The sequence below is a fragment of the Carica papaya genome, chromosome 5 (genome assembly GCF_054855325.1).
Source record: "Carica papaya isolate Zhongbai chromosome 5, ASM5485532v1, whole genome shotgun sequence".
In the NCBI taxonomy this organism is placed as follows: Eukaryota; Viridiplantae; Streptophyta; class Magnoliopsida; order Brassicales; family Caricaceae; genus Carica; species Carica papaya.
The window spans coordinates 20,781,351-20,805,438 of NC_142313.1; the positions used below are offsets into that span (position 1 = coordinate 20,781,351).

At 45.0% G+C, this 24,088-nt stretch overlaps 27 pseudogenes; all 27 read right to left on the reverse strand.

Moving 5' to 3' along the window:
* Window positions 1–792: 792 nt before the first annotated feature.
* On the reverse strand, window positions 793–911 carry LOC148255281 (5S ribosomal RNA; annotated as a pseudogene).
* Window positions 912–1,116: 205 nt separating this feature from the next.
* Window positions 1,117–1,235, reverse strand: LOC148255282 (5S ribosomal RNA; annotated as a pseudogene).
* An 850-nt stretch (window positions 1,236–2,085) lies between these two features.
* Window positions 2,086–2,205, reverse strand: LOC148255283 (5S ribosomal RNA; annotated as a pseudogene).
* An 845-nt stretch (window positions 2,206–3,050) lies between these two features.
* LOC148255284 (5S ribosomal RNA) lies at window positions 3,051–3,169 on the reverse strand (annotated as a pseudogene).
* A 205-nt stretch (window positions 3,170–3,374) lies between these two features.
* Window positions 3,375–3,493, reverse strand: LOC148255285 (5S ribosomal RNA; annotated as a pseudogene).
* An 848-nt stretch (window positions 3,494–4,341) lies between these two features.
* On the reverse strand, window positions 4,342–4,460 carry LOC148255286 (5S ribosomal RNA; annotated as a pseudogene).
* A 526-nt stretch (window positions 4,461–4,986) lies between these two features.
* Window positions 4,987–5,105, reverse strand: LOC148255287 (5S ribosomal RNA; annotated as a pseudogene).
* Window positions 5,106–5,635: 530 nt separating this feature from the next.
* On the reverse strand, window positions 5,636–5,754 carry LOC148255288 (5S ribosomal RNA; annotated as a pseudogene).
* Window positions 5,755–6,496: 742 nt separating this feature from the next.
* LOC148255289 (5S ribosomal RNA) lies at window positions 6,497–6,615 on the reverse strand (annotated as a pseudogene).
* Window positions 6,616–7,401: 786 nt separating this feature from the next.
* LOC148255290 (5S ribosomal RNA) lies at window positions 7,402–7,520 on the reverse strand (annotated as a pseudogene).
* A 344-nt stretch (window positions 7,521–7,864) lies between these two features.
* On the reverse strand, window positions 7,865–7,983 carry LOC148255291 (5S ribosomal RNA; annotated as a pseudogene).
* Window positions 7,984–8,331: 348 nt separating this feature from the next.
* Window positions 8,332–8,449, reverse strand: LOC148255292 (5S ribosomal RNA; annotated as a pseudogene).
* A 347-nt stretch (window positions 8,450–8,796) lies between these two features.
* Window positions 8,797–8,914, reverse strand: LOC148255293 (5S ribosomal RNA; annotated as a pseudogene).
* Window positions 8,915–10,603: 1,689 nt separating this feature from the next.
* LOC148255294 (5S ribosomal RNA) lies at window positions 10,604–10,721 on the reverse strand (annotated as a pseudogene).
* A 306-nt stretch (window positions 10,722–11,027) lies between these two features.
* LOC148255295 (5S ribosomal RNA) lies at window positions 11,028–11,145 on the reverse strand (annotated as a pseudogene).
* A 1,379-nt stretch (window positions 11,146–12,524) lies between these two features.
* Window positions 12,525–12,643, reverse strand: LOC148255296 (5S ribosomal RNA; annotated as a pseudogene).
* A 206-nt stretch (window positions 12,644–12,849) lies between these two features.
* On the reverse strand, window positions 12,850–12,968 carry LOC148255297 (5S ribosomal RNA; annotated as a pseudogene).
* A 206-nt stretch (window positions 12,969–13,174) lies between these two features.
* Window positions 13,175–13,293, reverse strand: LOC148255298 (5S ribosomal RNA; annotated as a pseudogene).
* Window positions 13,294–14,885: 1,592 nt separating this feature from the next.
* LOC148255299 (5S ribosomal RNA) lies at window positions 14,886–15,004 on the reverse strand (annotated as a pseudogene).
* A 4,339-nt stretch (window positions 15,005–19,343) lies between these two features.
* On the reverse strand, window positions 19,344–19,462 carry LOC148255300 (5S ribosomal RNA; annotated as a pseudogene).
* A 213-nt stretch (window positions 19,463–19,675) lies between these two features.
* On the reverse strand, window positions 19,676–19,794 carry LOC148255301 (5S ribosomal RNA; annotated as a pseudogene).
* Window positions 19,795–20,643: 849 nt separating this feature from the next.
* Window positions 20,644–20,762, reverse strand: LOC148255302 (5S ribosomal RNA; annotated as a pseudogene).
* Window positions 20,763–20,968: 206 nt separating this feature from the next.
* Window positions 20,969–21,087, reverse strand: LOC148255303 (5S ribosomal RNA; annotated as a pseudogene).
* Window positions 21,088–21,287: 200 nt separating this feature from the next.
* Window positions 21,288–21,406, reverse strand: LOC148255304 (5S ribosomal RNA; annotated as a pseudogene).
* Window positions 21,407–21,734: 328 nt separating this feature from the next.
* On the reverse strand, window positions 21,735–21,853 carry LOC148255305 (5S ribosomal RNA; annotated as a pseudogene).
* Window positions 21,854–22,589: 736 nt separating this feature from the next.
* Window positions 22,590–22,707, reverse strand: LOC148255306 (5S ribosomal RNA; annotated as a pseudogene).
* A 1,246-nt stretch (window positions 22,708–23,953) lies between these two features.
* On the reverse strand, window positions 23,954–24,071 carry LOC148255307 (5S ribosomal RNA; annotated as a pseudogene).
* Window positions 24,072–24,088: the final 17 nt, after the last annotated feature.

A 24,088-nucleotide genomic window follows, 5' to 3' on the forward strand; every position in this document is an offset into this window, starting at 1 on the left:
TCCTTGTGCGTGCACACTGCACCTCTCCTTCTCATTCTAATATCAAGTAAAATGCCCCAGCGCCGTGACAAAAATTTTTGAATAAACCAGCGGACCATAGTTCTAATCGCGTATAACTTCGAACGACCAATCTGTAAAAAAATGAGTGCAACACGAGTACTTCCCAGGAGGTCACCCATCCTATTGCTACTCTTGACATAACAAACTTAATTGCGGAGTTCTGATGGGATCCCATGCATTTGTCCTAGTATGATCTCACCTGTTTTATTATGCGCTGCAAATACATACACTGCTTCTCCTTCCCTCCCCTCTTCCCTCATTTCTTTCTGTGTGTGTGTACACTCCATCTTTCCTTCTCGTTCTAATATAAAAAAAAATACCCCGGCGCCGTGACTCACATTTGCGAATAAACCAGCGAACCAAAGTTCCAGTCATGTGTAACGTCAAACGACTCATCTGCAAAAAAATGGGTGCAACACGAGTACATATCAGGAGGTCACCCATCCGAGTACAACTCTCGCTCAAGCACAATTAACTGCGGAGTTCTGATGGGATCTGATGCATTAGTGCTTGTATGATCGCACCTGTTTTATTCCGCACTGCAAATACATACACTACTTCTCCTGCCATCCCCCCTCCCGTCATTTATTTCCTTGTGCTTGCATACTGCACCTTTCTTTCTCGTTCTAATATCAAGTAAAATGCGCTGGCGATGTGACTCACATTTGCGAATAAATCAGCGGACCACAGTTCCAGTCGTGCGTAACGTCGAACGACCTATCTGCAAAAAAATGGGTGCAACACGAGTACTCCCTAGGAGGTCACCCATCCTAGTACTATCCTCGCCCAAGCACACATAAGTGCAGAGTTCTGATGGGATCCGGTGCATTAGTGCTGGTATGATCGCAGCTGTATGATTCCGCACTGCAAATACATACACTCCTTCTCATCCCCTCCCCATTCTATCATTATTTTCCTTGTGCGTGAACATTGCACCTCTCCTTCTCGTTCTAATATCAAGTAAAATGCCTCGGCGACGTAACTCACATTTGCGAATAAACCAGCGGACCATAGTTCCTGTCGCGCGTAACGTCGAACAACCTATCTGCAAAAAAATGGGTGCAACACGAGTACTTCCTTGGAGGTCACCCATCCTACTACTACTCTCGCCCAAGCACACATAACTATGGAGTTCTGATGGGATCCAGTGCATTAGTGATGGTATGATCGCAATTGTTTCATTCCGCACTGCAAATACATTCACTCCTTCTCCTTCCGCCCCCCCTCCTGTCATTTGTTTCCTTGTGCGTGCACACTGCACCTCTGCTTCTCGTTCTAATATCAAGTAAAATACCCTAGTGCCTTAACTCATATTTGCGAATAAACCAACGAAAGATAGTTCCAGTCGTGCGTAACTTCGAACGCTCTATTTGAAAAAAATAAGTGAAACATGAGGACTTCCCAGGAGGTCACCACTCCTAGTACTACACTCGTCCAAGCACATTTAATTGTGGAGTTCTGATGGGATCCAGAGAATTAGTGATGGTATAATGGAACCTGTTTCATTATGCGCTGCAAATATATACACTCCTTCTCCTTCCCTCCCCCCTCCCGTCATTTGTTTCCTTTTGCGTGCACACTGCACCTCTCCTCTTCCTTCTAATATCATGTAAAATGGCTCGGCACTGTGACTCACATTTGCGAATAAACCAGCGGACCATCGTTCCTGTCGCGCGTAACATTGAGCGACCCATCTGCAAAAAAATGGGTGCAACACGAGTACTTCTGAGGAGGTCACCCATCCTGATACTACTCTCAACCAACCATACTTAAATTAGTTCTGATGGGATCCGTTGCATTAGTGGTGGTATGATCGCACCTGTTACATTCCACTCTGCAAATACATACACTCCTTCTCCTTCCCTCCCCCTCCCGTCATTCGATTCTTGTGCATGCATACTGCACCTCTCCTTCTCATTCTAATATCAAGTAAAATTCTCTGGCGCCGTGACTCATATTTGCGAATAAATTAGCGGACCATAGTCCCAGTTGTGCGTAGCGTCGAACGACCCATCTGCAAAAAAATTGGTGCAACATGAGGACTTCCCAAGAGGTCACCCATCCTAGTATTACACTCGCCCAAGCACATTTAACTGCAGAGTTCTGATTGGGATCCGGTGCATTAGTGCTGCTATGATCGCACATCTTTCATTTTGCACTGCAAATACATACCCTCCTTCTCTTTCCCTCCCTCATCCCGTCATTTGTTTCCTTGTGCGTGCACACTGCACCTCTCCTTCTCGTTCTAATATCAAGTAAAATGCCCTGGCGCCGTGACAAATTTTTTTGAATTAACTAGCTCCAGTCGCACGTAACTTCGAATGACCTATCTGTAAAAAAATGAGTGCAACACGAGTACTTCCTAGGAGGTCACCCATCCTATTTCTACTCTCGTCCAAACAAAGTTAATTACGGAGTTCTGATGGGATCCCATGCATTTGTCCAAGTATGATCTCACCTGTTTTATTATGCGCTGCAAATACATACACTGCTTCTCCTTCCCTCCACCCTCCCGTCATTTCTTTCCTTGTGCGTGCACACTGCACATCTCCTTCTCGTTCTAATAAAAAAAAAATACACTAGAGCCATGACTCACATTTGCGAATAAACCAGTGGACCATAGTTCAAGTCATGCATAACGTCAAATGACTCATCTGCAAAAAAATGGGTGCAACACGAGTACATCTCAGAAGGTCACCCATCCGAGTACAACTCTCGCCCAAGCACAATTAATTGCAGAGTTTTGATGGGATCTAATGCATTAGTGCTTGTATGATCGCACCTGTTTAATTCCACACTGCAAATACACACACTCCTTCTCCTGCCCTCCCCCCTCTCGTCATTTATTTCCTTGTGCTTGTACACTGCACCTTTATTTCTCGTTCTAATATCAAGTAAAATGCCCCGATGACGTGACTCACATTTGCGAATAAACCAGACGACCATCGTTCCAGTCGTGCGTAACATCGAACGACCTATCTGCAAAAAAATGGGTGCAACACGAGTACTTCCAAGGAGGTCACCCATCCTAGTACTACTCTCGCCCAAGCACACATAAGTGCGAAGTTCTGATAGGATCCGGTGCATTAGTGCTGGTATGATCGCAACTATATGATTCCGCACTGCAAATACATACACTCCTTCTCATCCCCTCCCCATTCTATCATTTTTTTCCTTGTGCATGCACATTGCACCTCTCCTTCTCATTCTAATATCAACTAAAATACCTTAGCGGCGTGACTCACATTTGCGAATAAAACAGCGGACCATAGTTCCAGTCGCGCGTAACGTCGAACAACCTATCTACAAAAAAATGGGTGCAACACGAGTACTTCCTAGGAGGTCACCCATCCTAGTACTACCCTCGCCCAAGCACACATAACTATGGAGTTCTGATGGGATCCAGTGCATTAGTGATGGTATGATCGCAATTGTTTCATTCTGCGCTGCAAATACATCACTCCTTCTCCTTCCGTCCCCCCACCTGTCATTTGTTTCCTTGTGCTTGTACACTGCACCTCTGCTTCCCATTCTAATATCAAGTAAAATACCCTAGTGCCTTAACTCAAATTTGCGAATAAACCAACGAAACATAGTTCCAGTCGTGTGTAACTTTGAACGCCCTATCTGAAAAAAATAGGTGCAATACGAGTACTTCCCAGGAGGTCACCACTCTTAGTACTACACTCACCCATGCACATTTAATTATAGAGTTCTGATGGGATCCGGTGAATTAGTGATGGTATAATGGAACCTGTTTCATTATGCGCTGCAAATATATACACTTTTTCTCCTTCCCTCCCCCCTCCCGTCATTTGTTTCCTTGTGCGTGAACAATGCACCTCTCCTCCTCCTTCTAATATCATGTAAAATGGCTCGGCATCGTGACTCACATTTGCGAATAAACCAGCGGACCATCGTTCCACTCGCGCGTAACATCGAGCGACCCATCTGCAAAAAAATAGGTGCAACACGAGTACTTCCGAGGAGGTCACCCATCCTGATACTACTCTCGCCCAACCATACTTAAATTAGTTCTGATGGGATTCGTTGCATTAGTACTGGTATGATCGCACCTGTTACATTTCGCACTGCAAATACATACACTCCTTCTCCTCCCCTCCCCCTCCCGTCATTCGATTCTTGTGCATGCATAATGCACCTCTTCTTCTCTACTAATATCAAGAAAAATGCCCCAGCGCCGTGACTCATATTTGTGAATAAATCAGCGGACCATAGTCCCAGTCGCGCGTAGCATCGAACGACCCATCTGCAAAAAAATTGGTGCAACACGAGGACTTCCTAAGAGGTCACCCATCCTTGTACTACTCTCGCCTAAGCACACTTAACAGCGGAGTTCTGATGGGATCTGGTGCATTAGTGCTGGTATGATCACACCTATTACATTTTGCGCTGCAAATAGATAAACTCTTTCTCCTTCCCGCCCCCCTCCCATGATTTGTTTCCTTGTGCGTGCACACTGCACCTCTCCTTCTTGTTCTAATATCAAGTAAAATGTCGCGGCGTCGTGACTCACATTTGCGAATAAACTAACGGACCATAGTTCCAGTCGCGCATAACGACGAACGATCCATTTATAAAAAAAATGGGTGCAACACGAGTACTTCCCCGGAGGTCACTTATCCTAGAACTACTCTTGCCCAATCACACTTTATAGTGGAGTTCTGATGGGATCTGGTGCATTAGTGCTAGTATGATGACACATATTTTATTCTACGCTACAAATACTCCTTCTCCTTCCCTCCCCCTCCCGTCATTTGTTTCCTTGTGCGTGCACACTGTACCTCTCCATCTCATTCTAATATCAAATAAAAATGCCCTAGTGCCGAGACTCACATTTACGAATAAACCAGCGAACCATTGTTCCATCCGCGCGTAACGTCGAACGACCCATTTGCAAAAAAATAGGTGCAACACAAGGACTTCACAGGAGATCACCCATCGTAGTACTACTCTCGCCCAAGCACACTTGACTGAGAAGTTCTAATGGGATCCGGTGCATTAGTGCTGGTATGATCGCACCTGTTTCATTCCACGCGGTAAATACATACACTCCTAATCCTTCCTTCCCCCGCCCGTCATATGTTTCCTTGTGCGTGCACACTACACCCCTACTTCTCTTTCTAATATCAAGTAAAATATCCCGGCGCCTTGACTCACATTTGAGAATAAACCAGCGCAACATAGTTTCAGTCGCGCATAATGTCGAACTCCCCATTTGAAAAAAAATAGTTGCAACATGAGGACTTCCCATGAGGTCACCACTCCTAGTACTACACTCGTCCAAGCACATTTAAGTGCAGAGTTCTGATGGGATCTGATAAATTAATCATGGTATGATGGCACCTGTTTCATTCCGCGCTGTAAATACATTCACTCATTCGCCTTCCCTCCCCCCTCCCATCATTTGTTTCCATGTGCGTGCACACTGTACCTCTCCTTCTTGTTCTAATATCAAGTAAAATGACCCGGCACCGTGGCTCACATTTGTGAATAAACCAGCAGACCATAGTTCTAGTTGCGCGTAACGTCGAACGATCCATTTGCAAAAAAATGGGTGCAACACGAGAACTTCCCAAGAGGTCACCCATCGTAGTACTACTCTCGCCCAAGCACACTTAAGTACGGAGTTGTGACGGTATCTGTTGCATCAGTGCTAGTATGATCGCACCTGTTTCATTCCACGCTGCAAATACATGCACTCTTTATCCTTCCCTCCCCCTTCCTGTCATTATTTCCTTATGCGTGCACACTGCACCTCTCCTTCTCGTTCTAATATCAAGTAAAATGCATCGGTGCTGTGACTCACATTTACGAATAAACCAGCGGACCATAGTTTCAGTCGCGCATAACGTCGAGTGCTCCATCTGAAAAAAATAGGTGCAACACAAGGACTTTTCAAGAGGTAACCACTTCTAGTACTACACTCGCCTAAGCACATTTAACAGCGGAGTTCTTATGGGATATGGTGAATTAGTGATGCTATAATGGTAACTGTTTCATTCTGCGCTGTAAATATATACAGTCCTTCTCCTTCCCTCCACCCTCCGGTCATTTGTTTCCTTGTACGTGCACACTACACCTCTACTTCTCGTTCTAATATCAAGTAAAATGTCCCGGCGCCGTGACTCACATTTGTGAATAAAGCAGCGGACCATAGTTCCTGTCACGTGTAACGTCGAACGACCTATCTCGACTCATGCCCATATGAATGGATCGCCCGCCATCTCTTGTTTTTTGTTATTCTACTATTTAAGATGCTCGCAATTACACTCTTATCACATGATGGGCTTTAACTGAATGCTGAAAAAATATTAAGAAAAATTCTCCGGTGCCGTGACTCACGTTTGCAAATGAACCGGCGGACCATCGCTTCGGTCGAGTTGAATGTATAACGCTCCGTCTGCAAAAAAGAAGGGTGCAACACGAAAACTTCTTAGGAGATCACCCATCCTAGTACTACTCTCGCCCAAGCACGCTTAACTACAGAGTTGAGATGGGATCAGGTGAACTAGTGCTGGTATGATCGCACCCGTTCTAGTTTGCGCCACAAGTAATATGCCCCTTCTCCTTCCCTCTCCCCTCCCATCATTTGTTTCGCTGTGCGCGCACCTCACCTCTCCATCTAATTCTAATATCAAGCGAAATACCCCGACACTTTGACCTGTGCCCATATGAACGGATAACGCCGCACTTGTTTTTTGTTGTTTTACTATGTAATATGCTCGTAAACACTCTTATCACGCGATGGGCTTTAATTGAATGTACGAAAAATATTAAACAAAATACCCCGACGCCGTGACTCACGTTTGCGAATGAACCGGTGGACCATCGCTCCGATCCCACATAATGTTTAACGCCCAGTTTGTAAAAAGAAGGATGCAACATGAGAGCTGAGAGCTTCCCAAGAGGTAATCCATCCTAGTACTACTCTCATCCTTGCATGCATAATTGCAGAGTTCTGATGGGATCCGGTGAACTTGTGCTAGTATGATCGCATCCTTTCTTATTTGTGCTACAAATACATATGCCCCTTCTCCTTCCCTCTCCCCTCCCGTCATTTGATTCACTGTGCGCGCACCTCACCTCTTTTTCTAGTTCTAATATTAAGCAAAATGCCCCGGCGCCTCGACTCATGCCCATATGAAAGGATCGCCCACCGCACCTCGTTTTTTGTTGTTATATTATGTAAGGTGCTCGCAATGACACTCTTATCACGTGATTGGTTTTAATTGAATGAGCAAAAAATATTAAGCAAATTACCCCGGTAGATTGTCGCTTCGGTCCCGCGTAACATTTAACGCCCCATCTGTAGAAAGAAGGGTGTAACACGAGAACTTCCCAGAAGGTCACGCATCCTAGTACTACTCTCGCCCAAGAACGCTTGACTGCGGAGTTCTGATGGGATCCGGTGAACTAGTGCTGGTATGATCGCAATCGTTTTGGTTTGTACCGCAAACCAATATACCCCTTCCCCTTCCCTCTCCCTTCCCATCATTTATTTCTATGTGCGCGCAACTCACCTCTGTTTCTAGTTCTAATATCGAGCGAAATGCCCTAGCACCTCGACTCATGTCTATATGAAACACCTGCCGCACCTCCTTTTTCATTGTTCTACTATGTAAGATGCTCGCAATGACACTCTCAACACGTGAAGGCCTTTAATTGAATGTACAAAAAATATTAAGCAAAATGTAACGACGCTGTGACTCACGTTTGTGAATGAACCGCCGGACCGTCGCTCTGGTCCCGCGTAACATTTAATGCCCCGTCTACAAAAAGAAGGGTGCAACATGAGTACTTCCCAAGAGGTCACCCATCCTAGTACTACTCTTGCCCAAGGACGCTTGACTGCGGAGTTCTGATGGGATCCGGTAAACTAGTGCTGGTATGATCGCACCCCTTCTAATTTGCGTCGCAAAGACATATACAACTTCTTTTTCCCTCTCCCTTCCCGTCATTTATTTCGCTGTGCGCGCAACTCACCTCTGCTTCTAGTTCTAATATCGAGCGAAATGCCCTAGCACCTCGACTCATGCCCATATGAACGGATCGCGCGCCGCACCTCATTTTTCGTTGTTCTACTATTTAAGATGCTCGTAATGATACTCTCATCACGTGATGGGCTTTAATTGAATGCACAAAAAGTATTAAGCAAAATGCCCCTGCACTGTGACTCACGATTACGAATGAACAGGCGGATCGTTGCTCCAGTCCCGCGTAACAATTAACTCCCCATCTTAAAAAACAAGGGTGCAACACGAGTGCTTCCCAGGAGGTCACCCATCGTAGAACTACTCTCGCCCAAGCACGCTTAACTGCAGAGTTCTGATGGATCCTGTGAACTAATGCTGGTATGATCGCACCCCTTCTAATTTGCACCACAAAGACATATATCCCTTCTCCTTCCCTCTCCCTTCCTGCCATTTGTTTCGCTGTGCACGCAACGTACCTCTGCTTCTGGTTTTAATATCAATCAAAATGCCCCGGCCCCTCGACTCATGCCTATATTAATGGAACACCCGTCGCACCTCCTTTTTTGTTGTTCTACTATGTAAGATGCTCGTAATAATAATCTTATTATGTGGTGGTCTATAATTGAATGCATGAATAATATTAAGCAAAATGCTCCGGTGCCGTGACTCACATTTGCGAATTAACCGGCTACTGTCGCTCTAGTCCCGCGTAACATTTAACGCCCCATCTGAATAAAGAAGGGTGCAACATGAGAACTTCCTAAGAGATCACCCATCCAAGTACTACTCTCGCCCAAGCACGATTAACTACGAAGTTCAATGGGATCCGATGAATTTGTGCTGATATGATCGCACACCTTCCATTCCGCACTGCAAATACATATACCACTTCTCCTTCCCTCTCCCATCTCATCATTTATTTTGTTGTGCGCGCACATCGCACCTCTATTTCTAATTCTAATATCAAGCAAAATGCCAAGGTATCTTGACTCATACCCAGATAACAGACCGCCCGCCACAACTCTATTTTCATTGTTCTACTATGTAAGATAATCGTAATGACTTTCTTATCTCGTGATGGACTATAAATGATTGCATGAAAAATCTGGCTCTATGAGTCATGCTGGCAGACTATGGCTTCTATTGCGCATAACGTTTAACATCCCATCCGTAAAAATAAGGGCGCAACATGAAGACTTCCCAAACAATCACCCATCCTAGTACTACTCTCGCCAAAGCACGCTCAACTACGGAGTTCGATGGGATCCAGTGCATTAGTGCTAGTATGATCGCACCTCTTCTATTTTACACTACAAATACATATACCCCTTCTCCCTCCCTCTCCCCCTTTTATTTATTTCACTATGCACGAACATCGCACCTCTGCTTATAATTCTAATATAGTGCAAAATGCTCTGGCGCCTCGACTCACACCCCGATAAACGGACTACCCCCTGCACCTCATTTTTCGTTAATCTACTATGTAAGATGCTCGTAATGACACTCTTATCACGTGGCGAACTATAAATGAATGCACAAAAAATATTAAAAAAAATGTCTTGGCATTACGACTCACTCCGAGGGATAATGGCTTTGATCGCGCATAATGTTTAACATACCGTCAGCCAAAAAATGAGTGAAAAATGAGAAATTTCCAGGAGGTCACCCATCCTAGTACTATTGTTGCCCAAGCATACTTAACTGCGAAATTCGATGGGATCAAGTGAATTAATGCTGGTATGATCGCATCCCTTCCATTCCACGCTGCAAGTACCTATACCCCTTCTCTTTCCCTCCCCCTCCAGTCATTTGTTTCATTGTGCGCACACACACCATACCTCTGTTTCTAGTTCTAATATCAAGCAAAATACCCCGGCACCTCAACTCACGCCCAGATGAATGGATCGCTCGCCGTACCTCATTTACATTGTTATACTATGTAAGATACTCGTAATGATACTCTTATCATGTGGTGGACTATAAATGAATGCACGAAAAATATTAAGCAAAATTTTCAGGCCCGACGACTCAAACTGGAACACTGTGGCTCCGATCGCACTTAACGTTTAACAACCCTGTCTACAAAAAGACAGGTTGAACATGAGTACTTTCCAGGAGGTCACCCATCCTAGAACTAATCTCGCCCAAGCACGCTTGACTACAGAGTTCTGATGGGATCCTATGCATTAGTGTTTGTATGATCGCAACTGTCCCATTGCCCACTGCAAATACATATAGCCCTTCTCCTTCCCTCCCCCCTCCCATCATTTATTTCGCTGTGTTGGCATACCGCATCTCTGCTTCTAGTTCTAATATAGAGTGAAATGCCATGTCGCTTCGACTCACGCCAAAAAGAACGGAGGCCCACTGCGCCTCTTTTTTTGTTGTTCTACTATGTAAGACTCTCGTAATGAGACTCTTATCATGTGGTGGACTACAAATAAGTGAACATAAAATATTAAGCAAAATGTTTCAACGTCGCTACTCATGCCAGCGGACTGTGGCTCCGATCGCGCATAACGTTTGACGCCCCGTCTGTAAGAAGACAGGTGAAACAAGAGAACTTCCAAAGAGGTCACCCATCATAGTACTACTCTCGCCCAAGCACGTTTAACTACGGAGTTCGATGGGATCCGGTGCATTAATGCTAGTATGATTGCACCCCTTCTCCTTCCCTCCCCCAACCCGTCATTTTTTTTGCTGTGCACGGACACCACACCTTTGTTTATAGTTTTAATATCAAGTGAAATGCCCCGACACCTCGACTCACGCCAGAAGAAAGGACCGCCCGCCGTACCTCATTTTTCTTTATTCTACTACGTAAGATGCTCGTAATGACACTCTTATCATGTGGTAGACTATAAATAAATGCACAAAAAAATAGTAAGCAAACTTTTCTGGCAACGGGACTCACGCCAGCGAATTGGGGCTCCGATCACATGTATCGTTTTATGCCCCATTTGTAAAAAGATAGTGCAACACGAGGACTTCTCAGGAAGTTACCGATCCTAGTACTACTCTCGTCCAAGCATGCTTAACTGCATAGTTCGATGGGATCCGGTGCATTAGTGCTGGTATGATCGCACCCCTTCCATTCCGCATTGCAAATACATATACCCCTTCTCCTTTCCTCCCCTCTCCCGTCATTTTTTTTACTGTGCGCACACACTGCATCTCTATTTCTAGTTCTTATATCAAGCAAAATATCCCAGCGCCTCCACTTATACCCAGATTAAAGGACCACCCGCCACACCTTTTTTTTCGTTGTTCTATTATATAATATGCTCGTAATGATTCTCTTATCACGTGGTAGACTATAAATGAGCGAACAAAAAAAAGTAACCAAAATGCCCCGGCGCAACGACTCACGCCGACAAATGAACCAGTGGACTATGGCTCCGGTCGCGCGTAACATTTCCTGCCCTATCTGCAAAAAGATGGGTGCAACACAAGCACTTCCCAGGAGGTCACTCATCCTAGTACTACTCTCGCCCAAACACGCTTAACTGCAAATTATGAAGGGATACGATGCATTAGTGCTAGTATGATCCCACCCGTCCTATTCCTCACTTCAAATACATATACCCCTTCTCTTTCACTCCCCCACCCATCAGTTGTTTCGCTCTCTGAGGACACCGCACCTCTACTTCTAGTTGTAATATCAAGCAAAATGCCCCGTTGCCTCGACTCTCGCCAAGATGAATGGACCGGTCGCTGCACCTCTGTTTTGCTTGTTCTATTATTTACGATGCTCATAATGACACTCTTATCACATGGTAGACTATAAATAGATCCACAAAAAATATTAAAAAAGTGACGGGTACAACACGAGGACTTCCCAGGAGGTCACCGGTCCTAGTACTACTATCGCCAAAGAACACTTGACTGTGGAGTTCTGATGGGATCTGGTGCATTAGTGCTGGTATGATCGCACCAGTTTCATTCCGCGCTGCAAATACATACACTCCTTCTCCTTCCCTCCCCCCTCCCGTCATTTGTTTCTTTGTGCGTGCATACTGCACCGCTCCTTCTCCTTCTAATATCAAGTAAAATGCCTCGGCGCCGTGACTCAGATATGCGAATAAACTAGCAGACCATAGTTTCAGTTACGCGTAACGTCGAACGACCCATCTGTAAAAAAATGGGTGTAACGTGAGGACATCCCAGGAGGTCACCAATCCTAGTACTACTCTCGTCCAAGCACACTTAACTGTGTAGTTATATTGGGATCCGGAGCATTAGGGCTGCTATGATTGCACCTATTTTATTCTACGCTGCAAATATATACACTCCTTCTCTTTCCCTCCACCCTTCTGTCATTTGTTTCCATGTGCGTGCACACTACACCTCTCCTTCTCGTTCTAATATCAAGTAAAATACCTCGGCCCCATAACTCACATTTGCGAATAAACTAGCGGACAATAGTTCCAGTCATGCGTAACATCGAATGACCCATCTGCAAAAAATTAGGTGCAACACGAGTACTTCCTAGGAGGTCACCCATCCTAGTACTACTTTCGCCCAAGCACACTTAACTATAGAGTTCAGATGAGATCCGGTGTATTAGTGCTGGTATGATCGCATCTGTTTCATTCCATGCTGCAAATACATATACTCCTTCTCCTTCCCTCCCCCCTCCCGTCATTTGTTTCCTTGTGCGTGCACACTGCACCTCTCTTTCTCGTTCTAATATCAAGTAAAATGCTCCATCGCCATGACTCACATTTGCGATTAAACCAGCGGACCATAGTTCCAGTCGTGCGTAACGTCGAAAGACCCATCTGTAAAAAAATGGGTGCAACACGAGAACTTCCTAGGAGGTTACCCATCCTAGTACTACTCTCGTCCAAGAACACTTAACTGCGAAGTTTTGATGGGATCCAGTGCATTAATGCTGGTATGATCGCACCTATTTCATTTCGCACTACAAATACATACACTCCTTCTCCTTCCCTCGTCCCTCCTGTCATTTGTTTCATTGTGCGTGCACACTGCACCTCTGCTTCTCGTTCTAATATCAAGTAAAATGTCCCGGTGCTGTGACTCATATTTGTGAATAAACTAGTAGACCATAGTACCAGTCGTGCGTACTGTCGAATGACCCATCTACAAAAAAATGGGTGCAACACGAGGACTTCCCAGGAGATCACCCATCCTAGTACTACTCTGACCCAAACACACTTAACTGCGGAGTTATGATGGGATCCGGTGCATTAGTGTTAGTATTATCACACCTGTTTTATTCTGCGCTACAAATACATACACTCCTTCTCCTTCCCTCCCCCCGCCCGTCATTTGTTTCTTTGTGCGTGCACACTACACCTCTCCTTCTCGTTCTAATATCAAGTAAAATGCCTCGTCGCCGTGACTTATATTTGAGAATAAATCAGCGGACTATAGTTTAAACCGCGCGTAACGTCGAACGCCCCATCTGAAAAAAATATGTGCAACACAAGGACTTCCCAGGAGGTCACCACTACTTCTCATTTTTTGTTGTTCTACTATGTAATATGCTCATAGACACTCTTATCACGTGATGGGCTTTAATGAAATGCATGAAAAATACTAAACAAAATTCTCCGACGCTGTTACTCACGTTTGCGAATGACCGGTGGATCGTCGCTCCGATCCCGCGTAACGTTTAACACCCAGTCTGAAAAAAGAAGGATGCAAGACGAGAGCCGAGAGCTTCCCAAGAGGTAACCCATCCTAGTACTACTCTTGCCACAGCACACATAACTGTAGAGTTCTGATGGGTTCCAGTGAACTAGTGCTGGTATGATCGCACGCTTTCTTATTTGCGTCGCAAATACATATGCCCCTTCTCCTTCCCTCTCCCCTCTCGTTATTTGATTCGCTATGTGCGCACCTCACCTCTTCTTCTAGTTCTATTGTTAAGCGAAATGCCCCGGCGCCTCGACTCATGGCCATATGAACGGATTGCCCACTGCACCACGTTTTTTGTTGTTATATTATGTAAGGTGTTCGCAATGACACTCTTATAATTTGATTTGTTTTAATTAAATGTGTAAAAAATATTAAGCAAAATGCCCCAGCAGACCCTTGCTCCAGTCCCGTGTAACATTTAATGCCCCATCTGTAGAAAGAAGAGTGTAACACGAGCACTTCCTAGAAGGTCACGCATCCTAGTATTGCTCTCGCCCAAGAACGCTTGACTGCGGAGTTCTGATGGGATCCGATGAACTAGTGCTGTATGATCGCAATCGTTTTGGTTTGCGTCACACATACATATACCCTTTCCCCTTCCCTCTCCCTTCCCATCATTTATTTCGCTGTGAGCACAGCTCACCTCTGCTTCTAATTGTAATATCGAGTGAAATGCCTCGGTGGCTTGATTCATGTTTATATGAAACACCCATTGCACCTCCTTTTTCATTGTTCTACTATGTAAGATGCTCGCAATGACACTCTCAACACGTGATGGACTTTAATTGAATGCACGAAAAATATTAAGCAAAATGTCCCAGCGCCGTGACTCATGTTTGTGAATGAACTGCCGGAACGTCGCTCTGGTCCCGCGTAACATTTAATGCCCCGTCTACAAAAAGAATGGTGCAACATGAGTACTTCCCAAGAGGTCACTCATCCTACTACTACTCTCGTTTAAGCATGTTTGACTGCGGAGTTCTGATGGGATCCGGTGAACTAGTGCTGGTATGATCGCACCCCTTCTAATTTCTACCGCAAAGACATATACCACTTCTCCTTCCCTCTCCCTTCCCGTCATTTGTTTCGCTATGCGCGCAATTCACATATGCTTCTAGTTCTAATATCGAGCGAAATGCTCTAGCACCCTCTACAAAAAGAAGGGTGCAACACGAGTACTTCCCAAGAGGTCACTCATCCTACTACTACTCTCGCCTAAGCATGCTTGACTGCAGAGTTCTGATGGGATCCGGTGAACTAGTGCTGGTATGATCGCACCCCTTCTAATTTGCGCAGCAAAGACATATACCACTTATCCTTCCCTCTCCCTTCCCGTCATTTGTTTCGCTATACGCGCAATTCACATCTTCTTCTAGTTCTAATATCGAGCGAAATGCTCTAGCACCTCGACTCATGCCCATATGAACGGATCGCCCGCCGCACTTTATTTTTCATTGTTCTACTATTTAAGATGCTCGCAATGACACTCTCATCACGTGATGGGCTTTAATTGAATACATGAAATGTCTTGAGCAAAATGTCTCGGCACCGTGACTCACGTTTGGGAATGAACAGGCGGACCGTCGCTCCAGTCCCGCGTAACATTTAACACCCCGTCTGCAAAAAAAAAGGTGCAACATGAGTGCTTCCCAAGAGGTCACCCATCGTAGAACTACTCTCGCCCAAGTACACTTAACTGCATAGTTCTGATAGATCCCGTGAACTAGTGCTGGTATGATCGCACCCCTTCTAATTTATGCCGCAAAGCATATATCCCTTCTCCTTCCCTCTCCCTTCCCGTCATTTGTTTCGCTGTGTGCGCAACGCACCTCTACTTCTAGTTATAATATCGAGCGAAATGCCCCGGTGCCTCGACTCATGTATATATGAACGGAACACCCGCTGCACCTCCTTTTTTATTGTTCTACTATGTAAGATGCTCGTAATAATAATCTTATCATGTGGTGGGCTATAATTGAATGCACGAATAATATTAAGAAAAATGCTCTGGCGCCGTGACTCACGTTTGAGAATTAATCGGCGATTGTCGCTCTAGTCCCGCGTAACATTTAATGCCCCATCTGCAAAAAGAAGGGTACAACATGAGAACTTCCTAGGAGATCACCCATCCTAGTACTACTCTCGCCCAAGCACGATTAACTACAAAGTTCGATGGGATCCGATGTATTAGTGTTGGTATGATCACACACTTTCCATTCCACGCTGCAAATACATATACCACTTCTCCTTCCCTCTCCCCTCTCATCATTTATTTTGTTTTGCACGCACACCGCACCTCTGTTTCTAGTTCTAATATAAAGCGAAATGTCAAGGCATCTCGACTCATGCCCAGATGAACAAACCGCCCGCCACAGCTCTATTTTTATTGTGCTACTATGTAAGATAATCATAATGACATTCTTATCTCGTGATGGACTATAAATGAATGCATGAAAAATATTAAGTAAAGTGTCCAAATGCCGCGACTCATACTGGCGGACTGTCACTTTGATCACACGTAATATTTAACGCCCCATCCATAAAAAGACGGGTGGAACACGAGGACTTCGCAGGAGGTCACCCATCCTAATACTGCTTTCACCAGAGCACGCTTAACTACGGAGTTCGATAGGATCCGATGCATTAGTGTTGGTATTATCGCACCCCTTCCATTTTGTGCTGCAAATACATATACCCCTTCTCCTTCCCTGCCCCCTCCCATCATTTGTTTCGCTGTGCATGCACACAACACATCTGTTTCTAGTTCTAATATCAAGCGAAATGTCCGGGTACCTCGACTCACGCCTAGATAAACGGACTGCCTGTCGTACCTCATTTTTCATTGTTCTACGATGTAAGATGCTCGTAATGACAATCTTATCACGTGGTGGACTATAAATGAATGCACGAAAAATATTAAGCAAAATATTCTGGCGCCACGACATGTCGGCAGACTATGGCTCCTATTGCGCATAATGTTTAACACCCCATCCTAAAAAAACGGGCGGAACATGAGGACTTCCCAAAAGATCACCCATCCTAGTACTACTCTCGCCAAAACACGCTCAACTACGGAGTTCGATGGGATCCGGTGCATTAGTGCTAGTATGATCGCACCTCTTCTATTTTACGCTACAAATACATGTACCCCTTCTCCCTCCCTCCCCCCTGTTATTTGTTTCGCTATGCATGAACACTGCACCTCTGCGTATAGTTCTAATATAGAGCAAAATGCTCCGGCACCTCAACTCACGCCCAAATGAACGGAATACCCCTGTACCTCGTTTTTGGTTATTCTACTATGTAAAATGCTCGTAATGACACTCTTATCACGTGGCGAACTATAGATGAATGCACGAAAAATATTAAGAAAAATGTCTTGGCATTGCGACTCACTCCGAGGGACAATGGCTTTGATCACGCATAATGTTTAACGTCCCATCGGCAAAAAAACGAGTGGAAGAGGAGAACTTTCCAGAAGGTCACCTATCCTAGTATTACTTCCGCCCAAACACACTTAACTATGAAATTCGATGGGATCCAGTGCATTAGTGCAGGTATGATCACGCCCCTTCAATTCAACGCTGCAAGTACATATACCCCTTCTCCTTCCCTCCCCGCTCTTGTCATTTGTTTCATTGTGCGCATACACCACACCTTTGTTTCTAGTTTTAATATCAAGCGAAATACCTCGACACCTCGGCACCTCGACTCACGTCCACATGAATGGATCGCACGTCGTACCTCATTTTTCATTGTTATACTATGTAAGATACTCGTAATGAGACTCTTATCACGTGGTCAACTATAAATGAATGCATGAAAAATATTAAGAAAAATTTTTAGGCTCCGCGACTCACATCAACAGATTGTGGCTCTGATCACACTTAACGTTTAACAACCCCTCTACAAAAATATGGGTTCAACACGAGGACTTTTCAAGAGGTCACCCATCTTAGAACTAATCTCGCCCAAGCACGCTTGACTAAAGAGTTCTGATGGGATAGTGTGCATTAGTGTTTGTATGATTGCAACTGCCTCATTCCCCACTGTAAATACATATAGCCCTTCTCCTTCCCTCCCCCCTCCCATCATTTATTTCGCTGTGCGGGCATACCGCATCTCTGTTTCTAGTTCTAATATAGAGCGAAATGTCATGTTGCTTCGACTCACGCCCAAAAGAACGGAGGCCCACTGTGCCTCTTTTTTCATTGTTCTACTATGTAAGACTCTCGTAATGAGACTCTTATCACGTGGTAGACTACAAATAAGTGCACGTAAAATATTAAGCAAAATGTTTCAACGTTGCTACTCATGTTGGCGGACTGTGGCTCCGATCGTGCGTAATGTTTGACGCCCCGTCTGCAAAAAGACGGGTGCAACAAGAGAACTTCCCAGGAGGTCATCCATCCTAGTACTACTCTTGCCCAAGCACGCTTAACTACGGAGTTCTATGGGATCTAGTGTATTAATCCTAGTATGATTGTACCCCTTCCATTCCGCGCTGCAAATACATATACTCCTTCTCATTCCCTCCCCCCACCCATCATTTTTTTCGCTGTGCGTGCACACCGCACCTCTGTTTATAGTTTAATATCAAGAAAAATGGCCCGACACCTCGACTCATGCCAGAAGAAAGGATCGCCCGCCATACCTCATTTTTCTTTATTCTACTATGTAAGATGATTGTAATGACACTCTTATCACGTGGTAGACTATAAATGAATGCACGAAAAAATAGTAAGCAAAATTTTCTTATGATGGGACTCACGCCAGCGGATTGTGGCTCCGATCACATGTATCATTTTACGCCCCGTTTGCAAAAAGACAGTGCAATATGAGGACTTCTCATAAGGTTATCGATCCTAGTACTACTCTCGCCCAAGCATGCTTAACTGCATAGTTTGATGGGATCCGGTGCATTAGTGCTGGTATGATCGCACCCCTTCCATTCCGCATTGCAAATACATATACCCCTTCTCCTTTCCTCCCCTCTCCCGTCATTTTTTTCGCTGTGCACGCACACTGTATCTCTGTTTCTAGTTCTAATATCAAGCAAAATGCCCCAGCGCCTTGAATTATGCCCAGATTAAAGGACCACCGGCCACACCTTTTTTTTTATGTTGTTTTACTGTGTAAGATGCTTGTAATGACTCTGTTATCACGTGGTGGACTATAAATGAGTGCACAAAAGAAAGTAAGAAAAATGCTCCGGCGCGACGATTCACGCCGGCAAATGAACCAGCGGACTATGGCTCCGGTCGCGTGTAACCTTTGATGCCCTGTCCACAAAAAGACAAGTGCAACACAAGCACTTCCTAGGAGGTCACTCATCCTAGTACTACTCTCGCCCAAACACACTTAACTCCGGAGTTCTAATTTGATCCAGTGAATTAGTGATGATATGATCGCAAATGTTTCATTCTGCGCTGCAAATACATACACTCCTTCTTCCCTCCCCTCTCCTGTCATTTCTTTCATTATGCATGCAAACTGCACCTCTCCTTCTCGTTCTAATATCAAGTAAAATGCTCCGGCGCCGTCACTCACATTTGCGAATAAACCACAGGACCATAGTTTCAGTCGCGCGCAACGTCGAAGGACCCATCTGCAAAAAAATGGGTGAAACACGAGGACTTCCCAGGATATCACCCATCCTAGTACAACTCTCGCCCAAGCACACTTAACTGCGGAGTTCTGATGGGATCCAGTGCATTAGTGCTGGTATGATCGAACCTTTTTGCTTCTATGCTGCAAATACATACACACTCCTTCTCCTTCCCTCCCCCCCCCCCTCCCGTCATTTGTTTCCTTGTGCGTGTAAACTGCACCTCTCCTTCTCATTCTAATATCGAGTAAAATGTTCTGGCGCCGTCACTTACATTTGTGAATAAACCAGCGGACCATAGTTTCAGTCGCGCGCAATGTCGAAGGACCCATCTGTAAAAAGATGGGTGAAATACGAGAACTTCCCAGGAGGTCACCCATCCTAGTACTACTCTCGCCCAAACACACTTAACTCCGGAGTTCTGATTTGATCTGGTGAATTAGTGATGGTATGATCGCAAATGTTTTATTTCACACTGCAAATACATACATTCCTTCTCCTTCCTTCCCCCCTCCCGTCATTTGTTTCCTTGTGCGTGCACACTGCACCTCTCCTTCTTGTTCTAATATCAAGTAAAAAACTCCGGTGCAGTGACTCACATTTGCGAATAAACCAGCAGATCATAGTTCCAGTCGCGGGTAACGTCAAACGATCCATCTGCAAAAAAATGGGTACAACACCAGTACTTCCTAGGAGGTCACCCATCCTAGTACTACTCTCGCCCAAGTACACTTGAGTGCAGAGTTCTGATGGGATCCAGTGCATTAATACTTGTTTGATCGCACCTGTTTCATTACGCGCTACAAATAAATACACCCCATCTCCTTCCCTCCACCCTCCCATCATTTGTTTCCTTATGCATGCACACTTCACCTCTGCTTCTCGTTTTAATAAAATGCCCCGGCGCCGTGATTCTTATTTGTGAATAAACTAGCGGGCCATAGTTCCAGTCGCGCGTAATGTCGAACGACCCATCTTCAAAAAAATTGGTGTAACACGAGAACTTCCCAGCAGGTCACCAATCCTAGTGCTACTCTCTCCCAAGCACGCTTAACTACGGAGTTCTGATAGGATCCGGTGCATTAATGCTGTTATGATCGCACATGTTTCATTGTGCGCTGCAAATAAATACACTCCATATCCTTCCCTCCCCCATCCCATCATTTGTTTCTTTATGCGTGCACACAGCACCTCTCCTTCTCATTCTAATATCAAGTAAAATGCCCCGGTGCTGTGACTCTCAGTTGCGAATAAACCAACGGACCATAGTTCTAGTCGTGCGTAACATCAAACGACCCATCTGTAAAAAAATGGGTGCAACACGAGTACTTCCTAGGGGGTTACCCATTCTAGTACTACCCTCGCCCAAGCACACTTGACTTCAGAGTTCTGATTGGATCCTATGCATTAGTGCTGGTATGATCGCACCTGTTTCATTCTGCGCTACAAATACATACAATCCTTTTCCTTCCCTCCGCCCTCCCGTCATTTATTTCCTTGTGCGTGCACACTACACCTCTCATTCTCCTTCTAATATCAAATAAAATGCCCCGGCGTCGTCACTCACATTTGCGAATAAACCAACGGACCATAGTTCAAGTCACGCGTAACGTCGAACAACCCATCTGCAAAAAAATAGGTGTAACACGAGGACTTCCCATGAAGTCACCCATTCTAGTACTACTCTCGCCCAAGCACACTTAATTGCAGAGTTTTGATGGGATCTGGTGCATTAGTGCTGGTATAATGGCTCCTGTTTCATTCTGAGCTCCAAATACATACTCTCCTCCTTCCTTCCCCCTTCCCGTCATTTGTTTCCTTGTGCGACAATGTACCTCTGCTTCTCGTTCTAATATCAAGTAAAATGTCTTGTTGCTGTGACTCTTATTTGTGAATAAACAAGCAGACCATAGTTCCAGTCGTGCGTAACGTCGAACGACCCATCTGCAAAAAAATAGGTGCAATACGAGGACTTCCCAGGAGGTCACCTATTCTAGTACTACTCTCGCCCAAGCATACTTAACTGCGAACTTCTGAAGGGATCCCGTGCATTAGTGCTGGCACGATCGCACTTGTTTCATTCCGCGTTGCAAATACATACACTTCTTCTCCTTCCCTCCCCCCTCCCGTCATTTGTTTCCTTGTGCATGCACACTGCACCTCTCCTTCTCGTTCTAATATCAAGTAAAATGCCCTGGCGTTGTGACTCACATTTGCAAATAAACCAGCAGACCATAGTTTCAGTCGCGCGTAACGTCGAACGACCCATCTGTAAAAGAATAAGTGCAACACGAGAACTTCCCAGGGGGTCACGCATCGTAATACTACTCTACCCAAGCACACTTAACTGAGGACCATAGTTCCAGTCGTGCGTAACGTCGAATGACCCATCTGCAAAAAAATAGGTGCAACACAAGGACTTCCCAGGAGGTCACCCATTCTGGTACTACTCTCGCCCAAGTACGCTTAACTGCGGAGTTTTGATGGGATCCGATGCATTAGTGCTGGTATGATCGTACTTATTTCATTCCGCGCTACAAATACATAAACTCCTTCTCATTCCCTCCCCCCTCTTGTCATTTGTTTCCTTATGCGTACATACTGCACCTTTGCTTCTCGTTCTAATATCAAGTAAAATACCCCGGCGCCGTGACTCTTATTTTTGAATTAACCAGCGGACCATAGTTCCAGTCGTGCGTAACGTCGAACGACCCATCTGTAAAAAAATAGGTGCAACACGAGGACTTCCCAGGAGGTCACCTATTCTAGTACTACTCTCGTACAAGCACACTAAATTGCGGACTACTGCAAAAAGAAGGGTGCAACATGAGAACTTCCAAGGAGATCACCCATCCAAGTAATACTCTCGCCCAAGCACGATTAACTACGAAATTCGATGGGATCCGATGCATTAGTGCTGGTATGATCGTACCCCTTACATTCCGCACTGCAAATACATATACCACTTCTCCTTCCCTCTCCCATCTCATCATTTATTTTGTTGTGTGCGCACACCGCACCTTTGTTTCTAATTCTAATATCAAGTGAAATGCCAAGGCATCTCGACTCATGGCCATATGAACAGACCGCCTGCCATAACTCTATTTTCATTGTTCTACTATGTAAGATAATCGTGATGACATTCTTATCTCGTGATGGACTATAAATGAATGCATGAAAAATCTGGCGCCACGACTCATGCCAGCAGACTATGGCTCCTATTACGCATAACGTTTAACACCCCATCCGTAAAAAGACGGGCGCAACACGAAGACTTCCCAAAAGATCACCCATCCTAGTACTACTCTCGCCAAAGCACGCTCAACTACGGAGTTCGATGGGATCCGGTGCATTAGTGCTAGTATGATCGCACCTCTTCTATTTTGCACTACAAATACATATACCCCTTCTCCCTCCCTCCCCCCGTGTTATTTGTTTTGCTATGCGCGAACACTGCACCTCTACTTATAGTTCTTATATAGAGTAAAATGCTCCAGCGCCTCGACTCACGCCCAGATGAACAGACTACCCCCTACACCTCATTTTTCGTTATTCTACTATGTAAGATGCTCGTAATGACACTCTTATCACGTGGCGAACTATAAATGAATGCACAAAAAATATTAAGAAAAATGACTTGGCCTTGCGACTCACTCCGACGGACAATGGCTTTGATTGTGCATAATGTTTAACATCCCGTCAGCAAAAAAACCAATGGAACATGAGAACTTTCCAAGAGGTCACCCATCCTAGTACTACTTCCACCCAAGCACACTTAACTACGAAATTCGATGGGATCCAGTGCATTAGTGTAGGTATGATCAAACCACTTCCATTCCACGCTGCAAATACATATACCCCTTCTCCTTCCCTCCCCCCTCCTGTCATTTGTTTCGTTGTGTGCACACACCACACCTTTATTTTTAGTTCTAATATCAAGTGAAATACCCTGGCACCTCGACTCATGCCTAGATAAATGGATCACCCACCGTACCTCGTTTTTTATTGTTATACTATGTAAGATACTCGTAATGACACTCTTATCACGTGATGAACTATTAATGAATGCACGAAAAATATTAAGTAAAATTTCAGGCCCCGCGACTCACACCGGTAGACTATGGCTCCGATTGCACTTAACATTTAACACCCCGTCTACAAAAAGTTGAGTTCAACACGAGGACTTTCTAGGAGGTCACCCATCCTAGAACTAATCTCGCCCAAGCACGCTTGAGTACAGAGTTCTGATGGGACCCTGTGCATTAGTGTTTGTATGATTGCAACTGCCCCATTCCCACTGCAAATACATATAGCCCTTCTCCTTCCCTCCCTCCTCCCATAATTTATTTCACTATGCAGGCTTACTGCATCTCTGCTTCTAGTTCTAATATAGGGCGAAATGCCATGTCGCATCGACCCACGGCCAGAAGAACGGAGACCCGCTGGGCCTCTTTTCTTGTTGTTCTACTATGTAAGACTCATGTATTGAGACTCTTATCACGTGGTAGACTATAAATAAGTGCACGTAAAATATTAAGCAAAATGTTTCAATGTCACTACTCATGCCAGTGGACTGTGGCTCTGATCGCTCGTAACGTTTGATGCCCCGTTTGCAAAAAGACGGGTGCAATAAGAGAACTTCCCAGGAGGTCACCTATCCTAGTACTACTCTCGTCCAAGCATGCTTAACTACGGAGTTTGATGGGATCTAGTGTATTAATGTTAGTATGATTGCACCCCTTCCATTTCGCGCTAC